The sequence below is a fragment of the Lithobates pipiens genome, unplaced genomic scaffold (genome assembly GCF_037356315.1).
Source record: "Lithobates pipiens isolate NorthernLeopardFrog02 unplaced genomic scaffold, aLitPip1_a1.2 Scaffold_19, whole genome shotgun sequence".
Classification (NCBI taxonomy): Eukaryota; Metazoa; Chordata; class Amphibia; order Anura; family Ranidae; genus Lithobates; species Lithobates pipiens.
In genome coordinates, this window is record NW_027507764.1 from 578801569 (window position 1) to 578823165 (window position 21597).

The 21597-nt window shown below is 45.2% G+C and overlaps 2 protein-coding genes across 3 annotated transcripts in view; both read right to left on the minus strand.

The window, feature by feature from the left end:
- LOC143997685 (cytochrome P450 2C3-like) overlaps positions 1–21597 on the minus strand; it is a 145587-nt gene that overhangs the window by 92523 nt on the left and 31467 nt on the right. The window lies entirely within an intron of this gene.
- Positions 340–21597, minus strand: part of LOC143997688 (transmembrane protein 276-like) — a 247962-nt gene continuing 226704 nt past the window's right edge. Inside the window, exon 3 of the transcript XR_013277718.1 lies at positions 340–390. The gene's annotated coding sequence lies outside the window, so the exon portion shown is untranslated. The remainder of the gene's footprint in view (positions 391–21597) is intronic.

Sequence of the window (21597 nt, forward strand, 5' to 3'; positions counted from 1 at the left end):
TAATTAGTAAATAGAGTCCACCTGAGTGTAATTGAATCTCAGTATAAATACAGCTGTTCTGTGAAGCCCTCAGGAGGTTTGTTGGAGAACCTTAGTGAACAAACATGTCATGAAGGCCAAGGAACACACCAGAGATAAAGTTGTGGAGAAGTATCCCAAACTTTGAACATCTCACGGAGCACCGTTCAATCCGTCATCCAAAAATGGCATAACTGCAAACCTACCAAGACATGGCCGTCCACCTAAACCGACAGGCCTGGCAAGGAGAACATTCATCAGAGAGGCAGCCAAGAGGCCTATGGTAACTTTGGAGGAGCTGCAGAGATCCACAGCTCAGGTGGGAGAATCTGTCCACAGGACAACTATTAGTCGTCTCTCCACAAATCTGACCTTTATGGAAGAGTGGCAAGAAGAAAGCCAGTGTTGAAAGAAAGCCATAAGAAGTCCCTTTTAGAGTTTGTGAGAAGCCATGTGGGGGACACAACAAACATGTGGAAGAAGGTGCTCTGGTCAGTTGAGACCAAAACTGAACTTTTGGCGTAAAAGCAAAACGTTATGTGTGGGGGAAAACTAACACTGCACACCCTGAACACACCATCCCCACCGTGAAACATGTTGGTGGCAGCATCATGTTGTGGGGATGTTTTTCTTCAGCAGGGACAGGGAAGCTGGTCAGAGTTGATGGGAAGATGGATGGAGCCAAATACAGGGCAATCTTAGAAGAAAACCTGTAATGCCGCATACACACGACCAGACTTTTTGACAGCAAAGATCCGACGGAACGAATCCGGCGGACAATTCGATCGTGTGTGGGCTCCATCGGACCTTTGCTGTCCAAAAATCTGACGGACTTTAGAAATAGAATAGGTTTCAATTTTTTTCGCCGGAACTCCGCCGGACCCAGTTCCCCTTGAGAAATCCGCTCGTGTGTATGCTAGTCCGGCAGACAAAAACCGACAGTAGGGCAGCTATTGGCTATGAACTTTTTATTCTAGTCCAGTCGTACATCATCACGTTCGAATCCATCGGAATTTGGTGCGATTGTGTGTGGCCAAGCCCCTTCATTCGGAAAGTCCTTTGGAACTCCGCCGAAAGTCCGTTGGAAAGACCAGACCTAGTCCGTCGAAAAGTCCGCTCGTGTGTACGCAGCATTAGAGTCTGCAAAAGACTTGAGACTGGGGCGGAGGTTCACCTTCCAGCGGGACAACGACCCTAAACATACAGCCACAGCTATAATGGAATGGTTTAGAATCAAAGCATATTCATGTGTTAGAATGGGCCAGTCAAAGTCCAGACCTAAATTCAATTGAGAATCTGTGGCAAGACTTGAAAATTGCTGTTCACAAACGCTCTCCGTCCAATCTGACAGAGCTTGAGCAATTTTACAAAGCAGAATGGGCAGAAATGTCCCTCTCTAGATGTGCAAAGCTGGTAGAGACACCCCCAAAAAGACTTGCAGCTGTAATTGCAGCGAAAGGTGGTTCTACAAAGTATTGATTCAGGGGGGCGCCATACAAATGTACCCCACACATTTATTTGTGAACATTTTTGAAAACCATATCATTTTCCTTCCACTTCACAATTATGTGCCATTTTGTGTTGGTCTATCACATAAAATCCCAATAAAATACATTAAAATTTTTGGTTATAACATGACAAAATGTGGAAAATGGGGTATGAATATTTTTTCCAAGGCATTATACATGCTGTAACCGCCCATAAACTCTTACTTTAACATGAGCGGAGGCGCGCAGTGCGGCCATTGTTGGCGCGGTGTGTCAGTCACACCTTATCACCAATCTCGGTAAAGAGCCACTTTATCATGTGGTCAGTTGTGTCCAATCACAGCTGATCATAAACAGGAAGAGCTGTGTATCGGCTTTTCCTCCACATACACTGACAGACACGAGTAGAGGAGAGCCGATCAGCTGCTCTCCTGACAGGGGGGACTGCGCTGATTATCAGCGCAGCCCCACCGAGGATGCCCACCCAGGACCACCAGGTATGCCCACCCAGGACCACCAGGGTTGCCATTCAGTGCCCATTAGAGGTGCCAATCAGTGCCCAGCAATAATGCCTACCAGTGCCTCTTCATCAGTGTTGCCTATCAGTGCTGCATATTAGTGCCACCTCATCAGTGCCCCCTCACAAGTGCCCATCAGTGCTGCCTTATCAGCACCCTTCAGTGAAGGAGAAAACTATTGTAGAAAAACTTTTTTTTTTCAACATTTTTGGTCTTTATTTGTTTAGCCCAAAAAAAAAAAAAAAAATCCCAGTGGTGATCAAATACCACTAAAATAAAGCTCTATTCGTTGGAAAAAATGCTTTGGGTACGGTGTTGCATGACTGCGCAATTGTCATTCAAAGTGCGACAGTGCTGAAAGCCGAAAGTTGGCCTGGGCAGGAAGGGGGTGAGGGATCGGAGTGCCCGGTACCAAAGTGGTTTTAGAAGTGAAACCAAATATAAAAAGACTGTAATTACATCACAATAATATATACTGACCACTGGTGCTTTTTTTATTTATTTGTTTTACGCAGTTTTACTGTGGCAGTTTGACTCGGCTGCACGAATCTCCATAGGTGTACATCGGCTCATACACAGCAATCTGTGGGCCAGCGGTTAGACAATCAGCGGGTCGAGTTCGCCGGCCACCTGCGATCATTCCCTGCAGAGACAGAACGGGGATCTGCCAAAGTAAACAAGGCAGATCTCTGTTCTGACAGGGGAGATCACAGAGGTCCTGTCTTTCTGCTATGCCGGAAGATGGATCTCTGTTATCCCAGGCAGCCCATCCCCCAATTAGTACACAATGAGGGAACGCATGTAAACCCTTGATTGCCCCTGATGTTAACCCCTTCCCTGCCAGTGCCATTAGCATAGCTCCCAACTGTCCCAGATTTCGAGGGACTGTCCCTGATTTGAAGCAATGTCCCTCTTTCCCCCTCATTTGTCTCTCATCGTGGTCTGATCTACATAGCTGTATATAAAATGCACTTTTAATCTTTCAAAAAAGCGCTTCCCAGTGTTAAACCTTTCATCCAAATTCTAAATTGCTGCATTTGTAAAATTTAAAAGCCAATATAAAGGAATCATAGTGGTAAAAAAAAAAAAAAAAAAAAATCCCTTATGGAGTTAATTAACCTTTACGCTTGCTTAATTCTCCTTTAAGGGTGTGTGGAAGGGGGCGTGTCCTATGCCTACATACGTTTGCTAGTAGATGTCCCTCATTCCCATCTCAAAATGTTGGGAGGTATGCCATTAGTATAATGTCAGTGCATATTTTTAGCACTGGTCACTGTAATTATGTCACTGGTTCCCAAAAATGTGTCAAAAATGTCAGTTAGGTGTCCGATCTGTCCGCTGCAATGTCGTAGTCTGCTAAAAAATCGCAGATCACCACCATTACTAGTAAAAAAAAAAAAAAATGCCATAAATCTATCCCCTATTTTGTAGACGTTATAACTTTTGCACAGACCAATCAATATACGTTTATTGTTTGTTTTTTTTTTACCAAAAATATATAGCAGAAGACATATTGGCCTTAATGGGATGAAAATTAGATTTTTTTACATTTTTTTATTGGGTATATTTTATAGCAGAAAATAAAAAATATATATATATTTTTTTTCAAATTTGTTAGTTTTTTTTTTTGTTTATAGGGCCCAAAACAAAAACACAGAGGTGATTAAATAGCACCAAAAGAAAGCTCTATTTGTGGGAGAAAAAAAGGACGTCAATTTTATTTGGGTACAGTATCGCAATTGCCAGCTAAACGAATGCAGTGCTGTAGCTCAAAAAATGGCCTGGTTATTAAGGGGGTAAATCCTTCTGGGGTTGAAGTGGTTAACTACTTAACCGGCCCATAGCCGAATGACGGCTACAGGGCGGTTGCTTAACTCTGGGAGGGAGTACAGTGACGTCCTCCCAGAATCCCGCTCACACACCCCCTGGGGATCATGCACGTTTACTACGTGATGGTTCCATCAAATGACGGAGTGATCACATGTAAACAGTCATGATTTCCGGTTCCTTCCTCCCTTCTCTGTCCAGTGCGAGCAGAGATTGGAGAGATCGGTGGCAGCATCACTGTGTGCAGCATGTGTAGTGCTGCTTAGTGACAGATCCACCCATCCATTCTCAGCCATCCACACCCATCCATACTCTGCATACCCATCCATGCTCACCCATCCATACTCATCCATCCATCCATCCATGCTCACCCATCCATACATGCTCAGCATACTCATCCATCCATCCATCCATGCTCACCCATCCATACTCAGCCATCCATCCTCAATACTCATCCATACCCAGCCATCCCATCTATACCCATCCATACCCGGCCATACTATGCCGTACCCGGCCATACTCATTCATGCTCAGCCATCCACATCCATGGCTCATCCATCCCCATTCATGTTCATCCATGCCACATCAGTTATAATCCATGCTACATGCATACCACTAGAGTACCTCACAAAAGTGTAATCGGTAGTCAAATTAGATTTGAAACTTATGGCCCTAGAACACCTGACAGTGCTCCCTGTATGTTGGGCCTCTATGTGGCCACGCTGTGGAAAAGTCTCAAACATGTGGTATTGCTGCACTCAGGAGGAGTAGGAGAATCTATTTTGGGGTGTAGTTTTTGGTATGTACATGCTATGTGTTAGAAATAGTGTAAAAACCAAAACAAAAAGTTTATTTTCTTTACACATTTTCCATAAACTTGTTGAAAAAAAAATGACATATTCAAAAGACTCGATATGCCTCAGATCAGGGGTTGACAAATTTGCTTGGAATCTAGGAGCCAGCTAAAAAAGTTAGGAGCCGGGTCCGTGACGGCGATCTGGACCTGTCCCTGGCCTGACATTGAGAAGAGTGAGGGGGAAGGTAGCCCCCAGCCCCCCACCTGTCTCCAAGTCATTGCCCATAGCTCTTAGAGGGACATTTTATTTTATTTTATTTTTTTCAAATGACAAATTTTTTTTAAATTGCATTTTAGTGTAAATATGAGATGTGAGGTCTCTCTGACCCCAGATCTCATATATAAGAGGACCTGTCATGCTTTTTTCTATTACAAGGGATTTTTACATTCCTTGTAATAGGAATGAAAGTGACAAACATTTTTTTTTAAAAGAACAGTGAAAAAAATAAAAATAAAAGTTAAAATAAGAAAAAAATATTTTTTTTAAATGCGCCCTGTCCCGCCAAGCTTGCGTACAGAAGCGAACGCATATATGAAAGCGGTGTTCAAACCACACATGTGAGGTATCGCTACGATCGGTAGAGTAAGAGCAATAATTCTAGCCCCAGACCTCCTCTAACTCAAAACGTGTAACCTGTAGAATTTTTTAAACGTCGCCTATGGAGATTTTAAAGGGTAAAAGTTTGTCGCCATTCCATGAGCGGGCACAATTTTGAAGCGTGACATGTTGGGTATCGATTTACTCGGCGTAACATTATCTTTCACAATATAAAAAAAAATTGGGCTAACTTTACTGTTGTCTTATTTTTTTTTTTATTAAATAAATTATTTTTCCCCAAAAAAAGTGCGCTTGTAAGTCCGCTGTGCAAATACGGTGCGACAGACAGTATTGCAACGACCACCATTTTACTCTCTAGGGCAGTGATGGCGAACCTTGGCACCCCAGATGTTTTGGAACTACATTTCCCATGATGCACCACTACACTGGAGAGTGCATGAGCATCATGGGAAATGTAGTTCCAAAACATCTGGGGTGCCAAGGGTCGCCATCACTGCTCTAGGGTGTTAGAATAAATAATAAAAAAAAATAAAAAAATTATATATATATATATATATTTTGTTTAGGGGTTCTAAGTGAAGGGGTAAAGGGAAGGAGAAAGACTGGCAGGCAATCCCATAAGCATTGTTGGTTGTAATTCCAACGGCCACCACAAGAGGGCGCCAGATTCCAGAAGGAACCATAGGATCACAGAAGGCCTCAAAGCCGGGGGCTCAATTACCGGCCGCCTGCGGCGCGGCCCAATGCGATCGCGCTGGGGGGGGTCCACGGAGACAGGATACCCCCAGCTATGCTGCCCCAGGCGCCAGGTCGCTGATTCTAGTCGCAAATGCGACCTGGTGCCTGGGTTTTGTCGAGCACTGCCTCAGATTATACGTTGGGTTGTTTTCTTTCCAAAATTGGGTAATTTTTGGGGCATTTGCAATGTCCTGGGGCTCCAGGGCCTTAAAAAGTGTAATGGCGCATACACACGACCGGACTTTTTGACGGACTAGGTCCGACAGTCTTCCCGAATGAAACGGACTTGGCCACACGACCGGACTAAATCTGTTGGAAAGTCCGTTCATTTTGAATGCGATGACGTAAATGGGACTAAACAAGGAAGTTCAATAGCCAGTAGCCAATAGCTGCCCTTGCGTCGTATTTGGTCCGTCGGACTAGCACACAAACGGTTTTCCAGATTTTTAGTCCGTCGGATAGATTTGATACATGTTTTATTTCTAGGTCCCTCTGACTTTTTTTCCCCAAAAGTCCAATGAAGCCCACACACGATCGAATTGTCAGACGGATTCCGGTCCAAGTCTGCCAGAAAGTTTGATCGTGTGTACGTGGCATACGAGGTAATTATATGTGTCATTTATGCTCTGAGAATGCCTGATGGCGCTCCCTGCACGTTGGGCCTTTGTAAATACCTTGGAATGTCTACTTTCCAAAAAGGGGACATTTGGGGGGTATTTGTATTTTCCTGGCTTGTTAGGGTCTCAACAAATGAAATAAGCCATCAGTACTTCAGGTGTGTTCAATTTTTAGAGATTGGCACCATAGCTTGTGGACTAGGGATGAGCCGAACACCCCCCGGTTCGGTTCGCACCAGAACTTTCGAACGGACCCCAAATTCGAACGAACTTTAGAACACCATTGACGTCTATGGGAATCGAACGTTCGAAATTAAAAGTGCTAATTTTAACGGCTAATATGCAAGATACTGTCCTAAAAAGGGTTTGGGGACCTGGCTCTTGCCCCAGGGGACATGGGTCAATGCCTAAAATGTTTTTAAAAATGGCCGTTTTGGCGGGAGCACTGATTTTAATGACGATTAAAGTGAAAAAAAAAGTGAAATATTCCTTTAAATATGGTGCCTGGGGGGGTGTCTGTAGTATGCCTGTGAAGTGCCACGTGTTTCCCGTGTTTAGAACAGTCCCTGCACAAAATGACATTAAACAGAAATAACATCATTGAAAACTGTTTGCGGTTTTAATGTTATATCTGGTTCCTGCAATATGGTTGAAAACCATTGAGAAAAATGGCATGGGTAGCCCTCACTGCCCATTACCAGCTCCTTTGGGTCTTGTACGCATATCAAGGGCAACCCCGTACCCATATTAAAAAAAGGAAATGCGTGTGGCCCCCAGGCCCTATATACTCAGAACAACAGTATACAGGCGGTGCAAACAAGACGGACTGTGTAGGTTTGTTGTGTTAAGTTGAATCTGTTTGTAATTTTCAACTGGTACATTTTTAAAGTGTAGCTCCAGTCAAAAAAACTATTTTTTAGCTTTTTGGAAAACATAGGGAAGGGTTATCACCCCTGTATAATTTGTTTTGTCGTCCATCTTTTTTCATCTCACTTGCTGTTGTCTTTTTCCGTTTGCAAGTAGGAGATGTTTGTAAGTTGGATGTTTGAAAGTAGGGGCCTGCCCTATATGCTCTGCAGAAATGGCGGAACAAGGTGTTGGTTTTGCCACAACATTGTAAGCCCTGAAAGTGACTCTTGCTGGGCGCTGGAGCGCCCTGCTGTGAACGATTATATCAAGAATTGTAATTACATGCCATTGTTGAACAGTGGTAGAAAAATTGACCTTTGGTGGTTGTGGTTCTGGTGCCACAACACTATAAGTCCTCACAGTTACTCTGGGCACAGGAACGGGCCCTCCTGTGAATTATTATATCAAGAATTGTAATTACATGTCCCTGTTAAACAGGGGCAGAAAAATTGGGCCTTAGGCACTGGTGCCACCACACTGCAACCTCTCCCATATACTCTAGTTTTATTGCAGGAATTAGCCCTGCTGCAAAGCATTGCATCAAAAATTGTACTTAAAAGCTCCTGTTAAACAGGGGCAGAAAAATTGGGCTAATGGCATCACCCAGAACCAAAAATGTTCTTCCAACATATCAGCGGAGGAGGAAGAGGATAGACAATCAACATAACAGGACAGTCACTCAGCATCAGCATAGGCAGTCTTGAAGGGATGTGATATTTAAAAAAAAATTATTCGGTTACATCAGCTTCAGGTGCTTGGTAGCTGTGGGTGATCCAAGACTGATTCATCTTGATGAAGGTCAGACGATCAACTGATTCGGTGGACAGGCACACCCTGTGATCGGTAACAAAGCCACCAGCAGCACTGAAGGTGCGTTCCGAAAGAACGCTGGATGCAGGACAGTAGCTCAATTGCATACTGTGCAAGCTCTGGCCAGTGATCCATCCTCAAGACCCAGTAAGCCAGAGGATTTTCGGTGGGAAAGGTGTCCAAGTCTGACTTTGCCCCTAGGTATTCCTGCACCATGTAAATCAGACGCTGGCGATGGTTGCTGGAACCGATCATACCTTGGGGCTGCGGACTAAAAAAATTGTCTGAAAGCATCAGTCAGACGGCCACCTTCTCCACCGCTCCTTCTGACCGATACCTCAGCAACACGTTGTCCAGGACCAGGAGTTTGTAACCTCCCAGTCTCTGGGAACACGTTGCACAGACCTTTCTGCAAGGCCTCCCGGAGATGTCTCATCCTCTGCTCCCTCTGCGATGGCAAGATAAGGTCGGCAACCTTACCCTTGTACCATAGATCAAGGAGAGTGGCCAGCCAGTAATGGTCCCTCTCCTTGATCCGAAGAATACGAGGATCCTTCGGCAGGCTTTGCAGGATCAGGGAGGCCATGCAGCGTAGGTTAGCTGAGGCATTTGGTCCGGAGTCCTCTGGGTCACTAAGGACAACATGATCCGCAGCTACCTCCTCCCAGCCACGTACAAGTCCCCGTGTTTCTTGGGACTGTAAATCATCCCTAAAAGACTGCTGCTGCAGATGCTGAGTGCCAGCCTCCACCTCCATGCTGACACAATCCTCCTCCTCCTCCTCCTCCTCATCCTCTTCCAGTGTGATGGGTGGCACAGCAGGAACACTGTCTGGATAAAGGGGGCCTTGAGAGGCAAGGAAGTCCTCCTCTTCCTGCCTCAAGTGCCCTGTCCATTATTCCACGCAGCGTATGCTCCAAGAGGTGGACAAGAGGTACAGTGTCACTGATGCATGCACTGTCACTGCTCACTATCCTTGTGGCCTCCTCAAACGGTGACAGGACAGTGCATGCATCCCTGATCATGCCCCACTGGCGTGGTGAGAAAAAAACCGAGCTCCCCTGACCCTGTCCTGGTGCCATAGTCGCACAGGTACTCATTGATGGCCCTCTGCTGCGTGTGCAGCCGCTGCAGCATGGCCAACGTTGAGTTCCATCTGGTGGGCATGTCACATATAAGGCAGTTCTTGGGCAGGTTCAACTCCTTTTGGAGCTCAGCCAGCCGAGCACAGGCATTAAATGATCGGCGGAAATGAACAGACTTTCCTGGCCTGCTTCAGGACATTCTGTAAGCCCGGGTACCTGCCCAAGAACCGCTGCACCACCAGGTTAAGGACGTGAGCTACACAGGGCACATGGGTCAGTTGTCCCTGTCGGAGGGCGGAGAGGAGGTTGGTGCCATTGTCGCAAACCACCATTCCTGGCTTAAGCTGGCATGGCGTCAACCACCTCTCGGCCTGCCCCTGCAGAGCTGAGAAAACATCCGCCCCAGTGTGGCTCCTGTCCCCCAAACAAACCAGCGAAAGCACGGCATGGCATCGTTTTGCCTGCGTACTTGCGTAGCCCCTAGAACGCCTACGGAGCACCGCTGGTTCTGAGGACAGAGCACTGGAAGAGGCCATGGAGGAAGAAGAAGAGGAGGGGGTGGAGGGGAGAGGTGTGTCACAACCAATAGTAGCATTTTTGAGGCGGAACAACCTCCAACACTACTGCACCTTGTCCTGCATCCTTCCCAGCTGCCAGAAGAGTGACCCAATGGGCCGTGAAAGACAGGCAACGTCCCTGTCCATGCCTGCTGGACCATGAGTCAGCGGTAATATGCACCTTACCGCTGACCGCCCTGTCCAGCGAGGCAAGGACATTGCCTTCCACATGCCGATAGAGAGCCGAAATCGCCTTCCGTGAGAAAAAGTGGCGTTTGGGGACCTGCCACTGAGGAAAAGCACATTGTACAAACTCACGGAAGGGGGCAGAGTCTACCAACTGAAAAGGCAGCAGTTGAAGTGCTAGCAATTTAGCCAAGCTAGCATTCAACTGCTGGGCATGTGGATGGCTGGGAGTGAACTTCTTTCGCCGGTCCAGCAGCTGGGGCAGGGACATTTGCCTGCTATAATCGGACGTGGGTGTACCGCTAGCAGAGTTCCCGGAAGCACTTGGTTGTGACACACCTAATTCTACCCCTTCATTCCTCTCAGAGCAGGTTTCAGAGAGGCTTGAAGGTCTAGTGGGGTTGGAGATGCCAGCTGATGAGGAGCAAGGAGAGGTCCGCTTTGTTCTTTGGTGTGGGTCTTTGAGGTACGCTTGCCAATGAGCTGCATGGCAGGTCAACATATGTCTGGTCAAGCATGTGGTGCCCAAGCGGCTGATGTTTTGGCCACGCGAGATACGCTTGAGACATATGTTGCAAATAGCAACGATGCGATCTGATGCACTCGTCTCAAAAAAGGCCCACACCAAAGAACTTTTAGAATAACGCGCAGAGGCAGCGCCCTGCACAGGCGGAGCTCTGCGGTGTGATTCAGTCAGTGTGCTGCCCCTAAGATGGCCCCCGGAGGGCATCCTGCCTCGTTGGACATGTGCCTCCTCCTCACGTGGAGTCAGTGCCCTCATCCCCTTCATCGCTGGAGCAAACCTGGCAGTATGCTGCAGCTTGTGGAACATGACTGCCAGATTGCTGTCCTTGAGCATCCCCTCTCTCTGCGCTCACGCTACTGCCTTCCTCTAGCCGAGTGTCATCATCAGAGCCCACAAAACACTGGGCATCCTCCTGGAGCATGTACCCAACACTGTGCTCAAAGAGTTCAGGAGACTCCTCAGGAGGACGTGGTGGGTCTAGGGAAGGAGTCACTGATGATGACATTGAGAGGAGGGAAGACGATGCGTTGGCAGCTGCTTTGCTAGTACCCTGAGACTGGGTGAGAGAGGATGAGGAGGATGGAGAGGGCTTGGTCATCCACTCTACCAAGTCGTTGGCATGCTGCGGTTAAACATGTCCAGCTGCCAAAAAGAAGGACAAGCGTGTCCCATGGCCACGTGCTGATGACAATGCACCGCGTCCACGACCAGCACTGTTGTCTCTAGACAGAGAGCCTGCTTGCCCTCTTTTATCGGCTCGCGCCTGTCTGCCTCTCCTTGCTGGCCTTCCAGACATGATAATGGCCTGAAGGGAGTTGGGTAAAACAGCAGTGTAATGGAGTCACACAACACCCACTAAGCCCTGCAGATGGCTCTATTAGAGAACAGCAATAAACGGTAGATACAGGTGTATATTGTGCTGGAGTCACAAAAAACCCACTAACTCCTGCAGATGCCTTTTTATAGAACACCAGAGATAAAGGGGTATATACAGATGTATACTGTGCTGTGCTGGAGGCACACACAACTTCCAATAACTCCTGCAGATGGCAAGTGGGCTCAAATAGAGAAGAGCTATGTAGGTGGATATAGCCGTGTGTACTGGGTACAGAGCACGCAGACAGCACGCACAAGCTCCTAACACTACTGACTGCAAGCTCTATTATAAAAGATAGATCACTAGCTATATAGGTGAGGTGAATATAGCGGTGTATACTGCTGTCAGGGCACACAGACAACAACCACTACACAACAGCAAGATCGAAAATCGGCCGAAAACGATCGGTGTGTACTGTGTTGAAGGTACACAGAACACCCACTAACTGCTTCAGACGCCAACACACTACACTAGGCCGCCGTGCTGGCGGCCTTATATAGTGTGGGGCATGTACTACACAGCCTGAGCTATGATTGGCCACAGGCATCCTGCCTGTGGCCAATCATGGCTCTCCTCGCTGCTGGCGCTGTGATTGGCCAAGCATGCGGGGTCACAGTGCATGCTTGGCCAATCATGAGCCAGCAATGCACTGTGATGACGCAGTGCATTGTGGGCCGCGAGTGCCACACGAATTTTGCGTGAACGGCCCATAACGTTCGGAATTCGCCGAACGGGCGAACAGCCGATGTTCGAGTCGAACGTATGTTCGACTCGAACACGAAGCTCATCCCTATTGTGGACGCTATAACTTTCACAACGACCAAATAAAATACACTGATTTGGGTTATTTTTTACCAAAGATGTGTAGCGGTATAAATTTTGGCCAAAATATATGAAGAAAAATTAAAAAATTTTATAACAGAAACAAAGAAAAATGCATTTTTTTTTATTTATTTTTTTTACACAGAATTTTTGGTCTTTATTTTATAGCGCGAAAAAAATAAAAAACCCAGCAGTGATTAAATACCACCAAAAGAAAGCTATTTGTGTGGAAAAAAAAAAAAAAGTGCTGCATGACTGAGTAATTGTCATTCAAAATGTGAGCACTGAAAGCTGAAAATTGGTCTTGTTAGGAAGGGGGTTTAAGTGCCCAGTGGTCAAGTGGTTAAATGTGTATTTTGGTCCCTTTTTGTTGCTCATTTTGGTATTTACGCAAATTTATGCTGCTTTTTATTTAACGTGGTGTTTTGACGTGGATTTTTTTTTTTTTTTATTGGGCATTTTGGCGCTTTTCCACACAAACACACACACACACACACTTTGGCACAGGTTATTTTAACATTTATTTTGGTATAGTTTGGTAACGCACATTTTGGCGCTTCTTTTAGCACATATTTTGGAATTTTTTTTAGTGTGCCTTTTGATGAAATTTTTATGTGCATCTGCTAGCCATTTTTGAGGTGCCATTAATGGCACCACAAGCATAACCTGCATTTTGCATGCATCTCTAGAATGCACACAAAAACGGAAAATTGTTTCATACTTACCATAATTTTCCTTTCCTGGTGTCTATCCGTGGCAACAAACCAGTGATAACTCCACCCCGGAGTCCTCCCCTCAGGATAGTTACTAGCCTATAAAATGGAAACCCATATCCCCCCTAGCATTCTCCAATTATATCTAATACCAGGGAGGGTAAAATTACGGTAAGTATGAAAGTAAGTATGAAACAATTTTCCATTTTCCTGGTGCCTCCATGGCAGCATACCAGTGATACAATGAATAGCTAAAACCAAGGTGGGTAATGCTTCAAAGGAAAAAAAAAAATTATTTAAGGCAATGACAGGGCTGACTCAATAGTCCTACCAAATTCCATCAAAGTTAGTGCCCCTGGGTCAATTCTGTAGTGACGCATGAACGTATTTGGAGACGTCCATGTGGCTGCCTTGCAGATAGTCTCTGAAGATACGCATGCCCTTGCCACCCATGAGGACGAAACAGCTTGTGGAATGAGCTCTGACTGCCGGCGGATCCAACCCTCTTGCCCTATACACCTTTTGAACTAATTTGCAGAGCCAAGAAGCGATAGTCCTAGATGTAGCTTCTTTCCCTTTATTCCTACCCCATGGTATTATGAATAGCCTATTCGAGGCCCTAAAGGGACTCGTGACCTGTAAGTAGCGTGTTAAAACTTTTGAAATGTCCAGTTCTTGTACCGCCCCAGAGTGTGGGTCTGTAAAGGTTGGTAGTGCCCAGGCTTCAGAGAGTGTGGCTCGGGTAGAAACTTTCGGGCCAAAACCATGCACTGTCCGTAGTTCTACCCTGTCTGGAAAAAAGGTTATGTGCTCTTTTTCTGCCTCCAACGCTTGCAACTCTGAAGCTCTTCTTCCTGAAGTAATAGCCACCAAAAAAAAAGTTTTCAGGGTTAGGTTCCAAAGTGAAGCAGAATCCAATGGGATCAACGGTTGAGCCATTAGACTTTCTAGAACCAGAGGTAGATCCCAAGCTGGAAAGGAACGTTTTAGCGGTGGGCGAATCTTCTTGACTGCCTTAAAGAACTGTACAATGAGTACATCTTCTGCCCATCTTTTCTGGGTAGAAAAATAAGCTGCGCTAAATACAACGTGTAATCAAGGCCGAAGCCTACTGTGCAAATGTAAATAACGCGACAATAAATTACAACTACATTATACCCCCAACTAATGGGGGGAGAGCATACAAAACCAAAGTGCATATGTAAAAATGTGACAATCTCACATATGTTCTACCTTACCCTTAAATGGGCAAAGCACAACCTCAATCATAAATGATACAAATAATGTGAGTTAATAAAAAACACCCAGTGAAATGAAGAAAAAAAAAAAGTCTCTGTAGAGATAAAAATTGTCAAACAGTGTACAGTCCTGCTGTAATGAATTAGATGTGAACGAAATCCACCACAGATGAACAGTGTTCTCTCCACCACCATATATCCGAATTCACTTCTTACCAGATGTTCATGACCCCCCCACTACAAAGGGTCACAATGAGCATATAGATATGTAATCGTCCCCCACTCCAAAGGAATCCTTATTGATCTCTTTACACCACCGCTTATACATAAATCGCTGGATATTGGAAAGCTCAAGGTATGCACAAATCATGAAAGATAAAGCTCCAATAGTGTAAAACCTTTTATTAAAATCCAAATTATAAAATTGCACTTACAATGTAAACGGAAATTATGAGCCTTAAGTCCGTTGCTCCGGCTGGACGCTCACGGACAAACCCGTCCTTCCTGGACACTGAACACGAGGTGACGTTGGCGTGTTGCTCATCCCTACGCATTTCACAACAAAATTGCGTCATCCAGGGGCTTTTACACTTGCGTGACTTCCTCTTCCATTGTGTCAAAAAGCGCCATTGAAAAGTCCTCAGATGCTAATGGGACCAGGGCACCATCGGTATACAAGCTGACATGGTCCCTATCAGACTTAGGCAATTTGACACCGACAGGTGAGATAGTGTTCTCACGTGGCACATTATCTGAGCGATCGCTGTCACTTTCTGGGGGGGGGGGGAGTTTCGGGAGGTGCACTGTGCCTGCCTTGGTGTCAAAGAGGGCACCTAGATAAACCATTGCTTGCGTCGGGATCAGGACACTCTTCCCTGTGTTTATTAGACACCCGAACTCTTTCAGAGTGGACAGAAGAATTTGCCTGTGCTCTCCCAATTGGTCTGGACTGTATGCTAGCAATAGGATGTCATCCAGAAAATGGAGAACTTGAAGTCCCTTCTCTCTGAGGGGTGCTAGAACTGCAATCAACACCTTCGAGAATATTCTTGGTGATGTGCACAGACCAAAAGGAAGGCACTGAAGTTGATCCTACCGCCACCCTGAAAAACCTTTGGAAGGCAACACGGGCACATGGAAATACGCATCTTGCAAATCCACAGAGATCATCCAGTCTCCTGGATGAACTGCCTGTATGATCGTCTGTAAGGATTCCAACTGAATAAATAGATTTAACCTTTTCAGATCCACTACCGGCCTCCACTCTCCACCCTTTTTGGGGGCAAGAAAGTAGAACCCTGTGAATCTTTTGGAGGTAGGGACAGGTATCACCGCTTGCTGCTTCTGACTTTTGAGGTGAAGTTGGGATCTTTGTTTGAATGAATGAGTCTTGTGGGGGCTGTTCTTGGAACGTCCAAAAATGTCTGAACCTGACCGTAGATACCACCCACGAACTCCTTCAATCTGGCCCCTACTGGTGGGGATGGCCTCTTGTCAAAAGGACTTCGCACCCTCCTGGGTGCTGGGTAGACTTCTTTGCTTATTTGTTTTCAAGAAAAGTAGCCTGAGTGCTTCTCCAAGTCCTTTGAGTCCCTACTTTGCCGGAAGTTGCTGGAATTTCTATTTCTAGACCACTGATATTTAGACGACACCACTCGAGAACACCTAACCCTTCTATCCTGGGGGAGCAACCCTGATTTTCCTCCAGTCACTCTCGAGATTGCCTTTTCCAGCCTCTCCCCGAAGAGGGCCTTCCCATCAAATGGGATTTTGCACCAATTTTGTTTGGATGCCGCATCCGCCGCCCACAGCTTTAGCCACAATGCTCTTTTGGCCATGACAGCATCTAACATTGCCCTGGTTGAATATCTCATGGTGTCTATTGCAGCCTCTCCAATAAAATCTGCTGATATTTTAAGCTCATCCAAAGCTTTAATAATATCTTTGAGGACATCTTCTTGAATAACATCCTCCATATTCTCCGTCCACACTTTGACCGCATTCGAGACTGAAGCCAGGACCACCGTTGATCTGCAGGCTCTGCCGGCCAACTGGTAGGCCTTCTTCAGGTCCGCATCTATTCGTCTATCCAATGGGTCCTTAGAGGAAGCCGAATCTTCAATAGGAAGGGTAATATTCTTTGCTAGCCGCATTACCACTGCATCAACTACCGGAGGAGTGTCCAGGAAATCCGCATCGAATCCACCAGAGGATATAACTTCTGCAGCCTATTCAAGGAAAAACATTTGTCCATTTTTTTCCATTCACCCTCCAGTAGATCTTTCAATTCCTCCAGGAAGGGGAAAAAATTTAGTTTTTTCTTTAGGAAAGAAAGTCTTTGCTTTTTTTTGGAGGCTCTACTGCTTCTTCCCAACCAATGGCTTGTTTAACCGCCAATACAAATGGTTTTACTAACGAAAAATGGAATCCCAACGGATCCGATTCATCTATGGAGTCCTCCGAGTCACTTTTGTCTCCAGCTTGGGTAGGTGGGCTTGATGTAGCGCCTGCAGGGGCTGCAAAAGATGGGCCAGGAGCAGATAACTCAGGAGACTGAACCTGGCCGCCAGAGGAACCCTGCGGAGAGGGGTTTGCCTGCATTCGTTCAGTTAGAGTCTTTGACTACTCTTTTTAATCAGGTCTGTGACCTGCTCAACTTCATTCCCCTGAATCGCATAACCCTGCAAGCAATTTTGGCAGATATGTTTATCTGGTAAAAGGTGTCACTCCACACTGCCTTTTGGAGGATGACTTTTTAGACTGATGATGGGAGCTAGAGGAACGGCTGTGTCTTGAACTTGGACGGGAGCGTCCACTTTGGTGGCCAGAAGTCTGGTTAGACGTGTTTTGGTGTATAGGGTTGAGAGTAACTGCACAAGGCACTCTTTTAGTTTAATTCTTTTTATTTATTTTTTTTATAAAGTATGTATGAGCCCTTACCTAAGAAAGTGAGGGTCTTGGTCAAACAGCGGCTGGCTCATAATTGTGAAGGCAAGTAAGGGCGGAAAAGACGACTGAAATAGAAGCTAAAAGAATGGACAGGAAAGAAATAAAAAAAAAGTCTAAAAAAAAAAAAAAAAAAAAAAAAAAAATGTCATTATCTAGTTCTACAAATTTGTATTATATATTATTTTTCTTTATTAAAGATGATATATATATATATATATATATATATATATATATATATATACACACACATATATATTGTACATTCATAAACATATTGACTAATCCTTACCGCATACCAAAGTATACAAACTACCCAAAGGTTTAATCACTCAATTAAACACACACACAATCCCTGAGTAAGGTAAGGAATAGACCACTTACTAAGTTGAAATGGTAGAGTTGCAGGAGCACTCCCAGGCAGGACAATTTTATCAGAGCCTGCCACCTTTAGCTTGTTTGAGCTTAAAGCCCCATACACACTATCAGATTTTCTGCTGATTTTTGTCCTCAGATTTACCAAAACCATGCAGTGCAAGGGCCTGCCTGATTGTATACAAACTGAAATTCCTAAGGTTTGACCTCATATTATATGGTTTTGGTAAATCTGAAGACAAAAATCTGCAGAAAATCTGATAGTGTTTATGGGGCTTTAATGGAGAGGGGGGGGGAGGGAAAAAGGAAAATAGACTCAGAAAGAGCCCCTACCTGCCTTCAAAGATCAGCATAGCCTGTCTGCAGGACTGAAGCCTCAATTTAGGAAGCTGTTGCTGCTTCCCCAAAAGACCCTCAGAAGGGGCTCCCCTCTTTTCAGTGCTATTAGCAACCCAAGACAGGGGACTGCGTCTGAGAGAGGCTGAAAACCAGACGGGAGCTGCGCCAGGCAGAGGTAAGACCACATACAAAACTGTCCATCGGGGGTGGGGGGGGGGTGATATGGGTTTCCTTTTTATAAGCTAGTAACTATCCTGAGGGGAGGACTCCGGGCAGAGTTATCACTGGTATGCTGCCATGGAGGCACCAGGAAAACGCAGGTAAACAATTAGCCAAAATACATGTTAAAAAAGCACCAAAATGCACATAAAAAATGTGCTAAAATGCATTTTAAAAAAACACGCCAAAATGTGTGTTGATAAAAGCAGAAAAACATGAGGTAAAGGACTGCACCAAAATGCACATAAAAACAGGCCCAAAAAGCCAAATTTAACCTTTTTTTGACATGCAGTGTTGTGCGTTTTTTTTTTTTTTTTTTCAATGTGCATTTTGGCGCGTTGGTAGTGTATTTGTCAAATGACAAAATGTGCGGCAAAATGCATGCTATGCTAACTGCTTTTGGGGTGCCATTAACAACGAATGGCACCCAAAAACGCACTGGGTATTTTTCCATTTCAGAGCCCTGTAAAAGTGTTTGGGTGACTCCATACACCCCAAAACAGAAAAATAAAATCTGGGATGGTTTCTGCGAAAAAGTCTAGGCTGAAAATCCTCCAATACACAGCAGATCAGTCACTTTTATGAGAAAGCCCTTTACTGGAAAGCTGTGAGCGTCATTTCACCACTTGTCTGCCACGCCGTTTATAAATGCACCTTGGTAGACAAGTGGTTAAATAAAATCTGGGATGGTTCCTGTGAAAAAGTCTAGGCCGAAAATCCTCCAATATACACACATTACACAATGCGATCTCATAGAACTCTAAATAAACCGTCTTCATGAGGTGATTCATAGGCCTCCTGTACACTAACCTGATATATGAACATCGGACATTCCTGACAGTAAAACATGTGAGGATGGGCTGTATAGAATTGATTATTATTTTTATTATTATTATACAGGGATTATACAGGATTTATATTGCGCCAACAGTTTGGGCAGAGCTTTACAATATAAAGAGGGTCAGTACAATTACCACACAGTTCAATACAGAAGGAATCGGAGGGCCCTGCTCATGGAGCTTACAATCTAAATTGTATTGTCAGTATTTTAGAGCCCTTTCACACTGAATGTCAGCGGTAAAGCGCCGCTAGTCTTAGCGGCGTTCTACCATAGTTTTAGCATCACTTTTTCGGCAGCTAGTGGGGGGTTAAAAACACGCCAAAATGTGTGTTGATAAAAGCAGCAAAACATGCGTTAAAGAACTGCACCAAAATGCACATAAAAATAGGCCCAAAGAGCCAATGTGAACCTTTTTTGGGCATGCAGTGTTGTGTGTTTTTTTTTTTTTTTTTTTTTTTCAATGTGCGTTTGGTAGTGTGTTTGGGAAATAAAAAAATGTGTAGCAAAATGCATGACTGCTAACTGCATTTGGGGTGCCATTAACAATGAATGGCACCCTTAAACGCACTGTGTATTTTTAAATTTCAGAGCCCTGTAAAAGTGTTTGGGTGACTCCATACACCCCAAAACAAAAAAATTAAATCTGGGATGAATCCTGTGAAAAAGTCTAGGCCGAAAATCCTCTAATGCACACATACATTACACAATGCAATCTCACAGAATTCTAAATAAACCGTCTTCATGAGGTGATTCATAGGCCTTCTGTACCCTGACCTGATATATGAACATCAGACATTCCTGACAGGAAACATGTGAGGATGGGCTGTATAGAATGTATTATTATTATTATTTTTATTATTAACCCTTTCATGACTAAGGGCCGGTTCACACTGCGAGGCGAGGCGAGGCGAGGCGACACGGCTCGCCTCGCTCCCGCAAGTCGCCCCCATTCAGTACTATGGAACCGTTCTGAGAGGAGCGACTCGAGTCGCTCCGACTCAGAAAAAAGGTTCCTGTACTACTTCGGGGCGACTTCGGGGGCGACTTGCATTGACTTCTATGCAGAAGTCCTCTGCAAGTCGCCGCTGAGCTCCCCGCAAGTCGCGGCGAGGTAAGTCGGAGACGCCTCGCCGCGGCTCGCTGTGTGAACCGGCCCTTAGCCTATTTTAGACATTTGGTGTTTACAAGTTAAAATCCATATTTTTTGTTAGAAAATTACTTGGAACCCCCAAACATTATATCTATATCTATATATATCTATATATATATCTATATATATATATATATATAATTTAGCCGAGACTCTAGAGAATAAAACAGCGATTGTTGCAATATTTTATGTCACACGGTATTTGCGCAGCGGTGTTTTAAACACAACTTTTTGGGAAAAGGGACACTTTCATGAATTTAAAAAAAACGAAACAGTAAAATTATCCCAATCTCGTGGAATGACGACAAACTACGGTACCTGAAAATCTCAATAGGCGACACTTAAATTTTTTTTTGCCGGTTACCAGGTTAGAGTTACAGAGGAGGTCTAGTGCTAGAATTTTTGCTCTCACTCTGACGATCGCAGCAATACCTCACATGTGTGATTTGAACACCATTTACATATGCGGGCGCGACTTCCGTATGCGTTTTTCTTATTTATTTTAAAATTAATAAATTGGTGTTTTTTTTATTTGATCACTTTTATTGCTGTCACAAGGAATGCCAACGTCCCTTGTGACAGTAATAGGGGGTGACAGGTAATCTTTATGGAGGGATGGGGGGTCTAAAAGACCTCCAATCCCTCCTTTAGACCCCTTTCACACCACACCGCCCATTGCGTTGGCGGTAAAACGCCGCTATTTTTAGCGGTGTCATAGCGCCGGATTTGCGGTGCATTTCGGGCGCTATCGGGCGTGCTTTTACCCCCCGCTTGTGGCCGCGAAAGGGTTAAAACCGCCGGCAATATGCCGCAATAGCGGCGTTTTGCCGGCGGTATTACAGCGCTGCCCCATTGATTTCAATGGGGAGCAGCGGTGGAGGAGCGGTAAACACACGCACCTTCACCACTCCAAAGAAGCTGCTGGCAGGACTTTTTTCTGATGTCCTGCCAGTGCACCACTGTAGTGTGAAAGCCCTCAGGCTTTCACACTACATACAATGGTGCAGCTTCTTTAGGGCGGATTGCAGGCACTATTTCTAACGCTATAGCGCCTGCAAAACGCCCTGGTGTGAAAGGGATCTTACACTTCAAAGTATTCAGATCGCCATTTTCAGCTATTCTGAATACTGTATATATTTTTAAATCCAGCGCCATTGGAAGCCGAGTAAACGGGAAGTGACGTCATGACGTCGCTTCCGTGTTTACAATTAGGAGACTGGAATGAAGCCACTTACGGCTTCATTCCAGTCCCTCCCTAGCTGCCAGAGGCATTGGATGTTTGAACGGGAGCCCCGATCAAACAGTTGTTATGGCTGGAAAGCCGATAGCCCGCTCTAAAAATCAGTACCGAGATGATGCCTGCAGCTGCGGGCATCATCCCGGT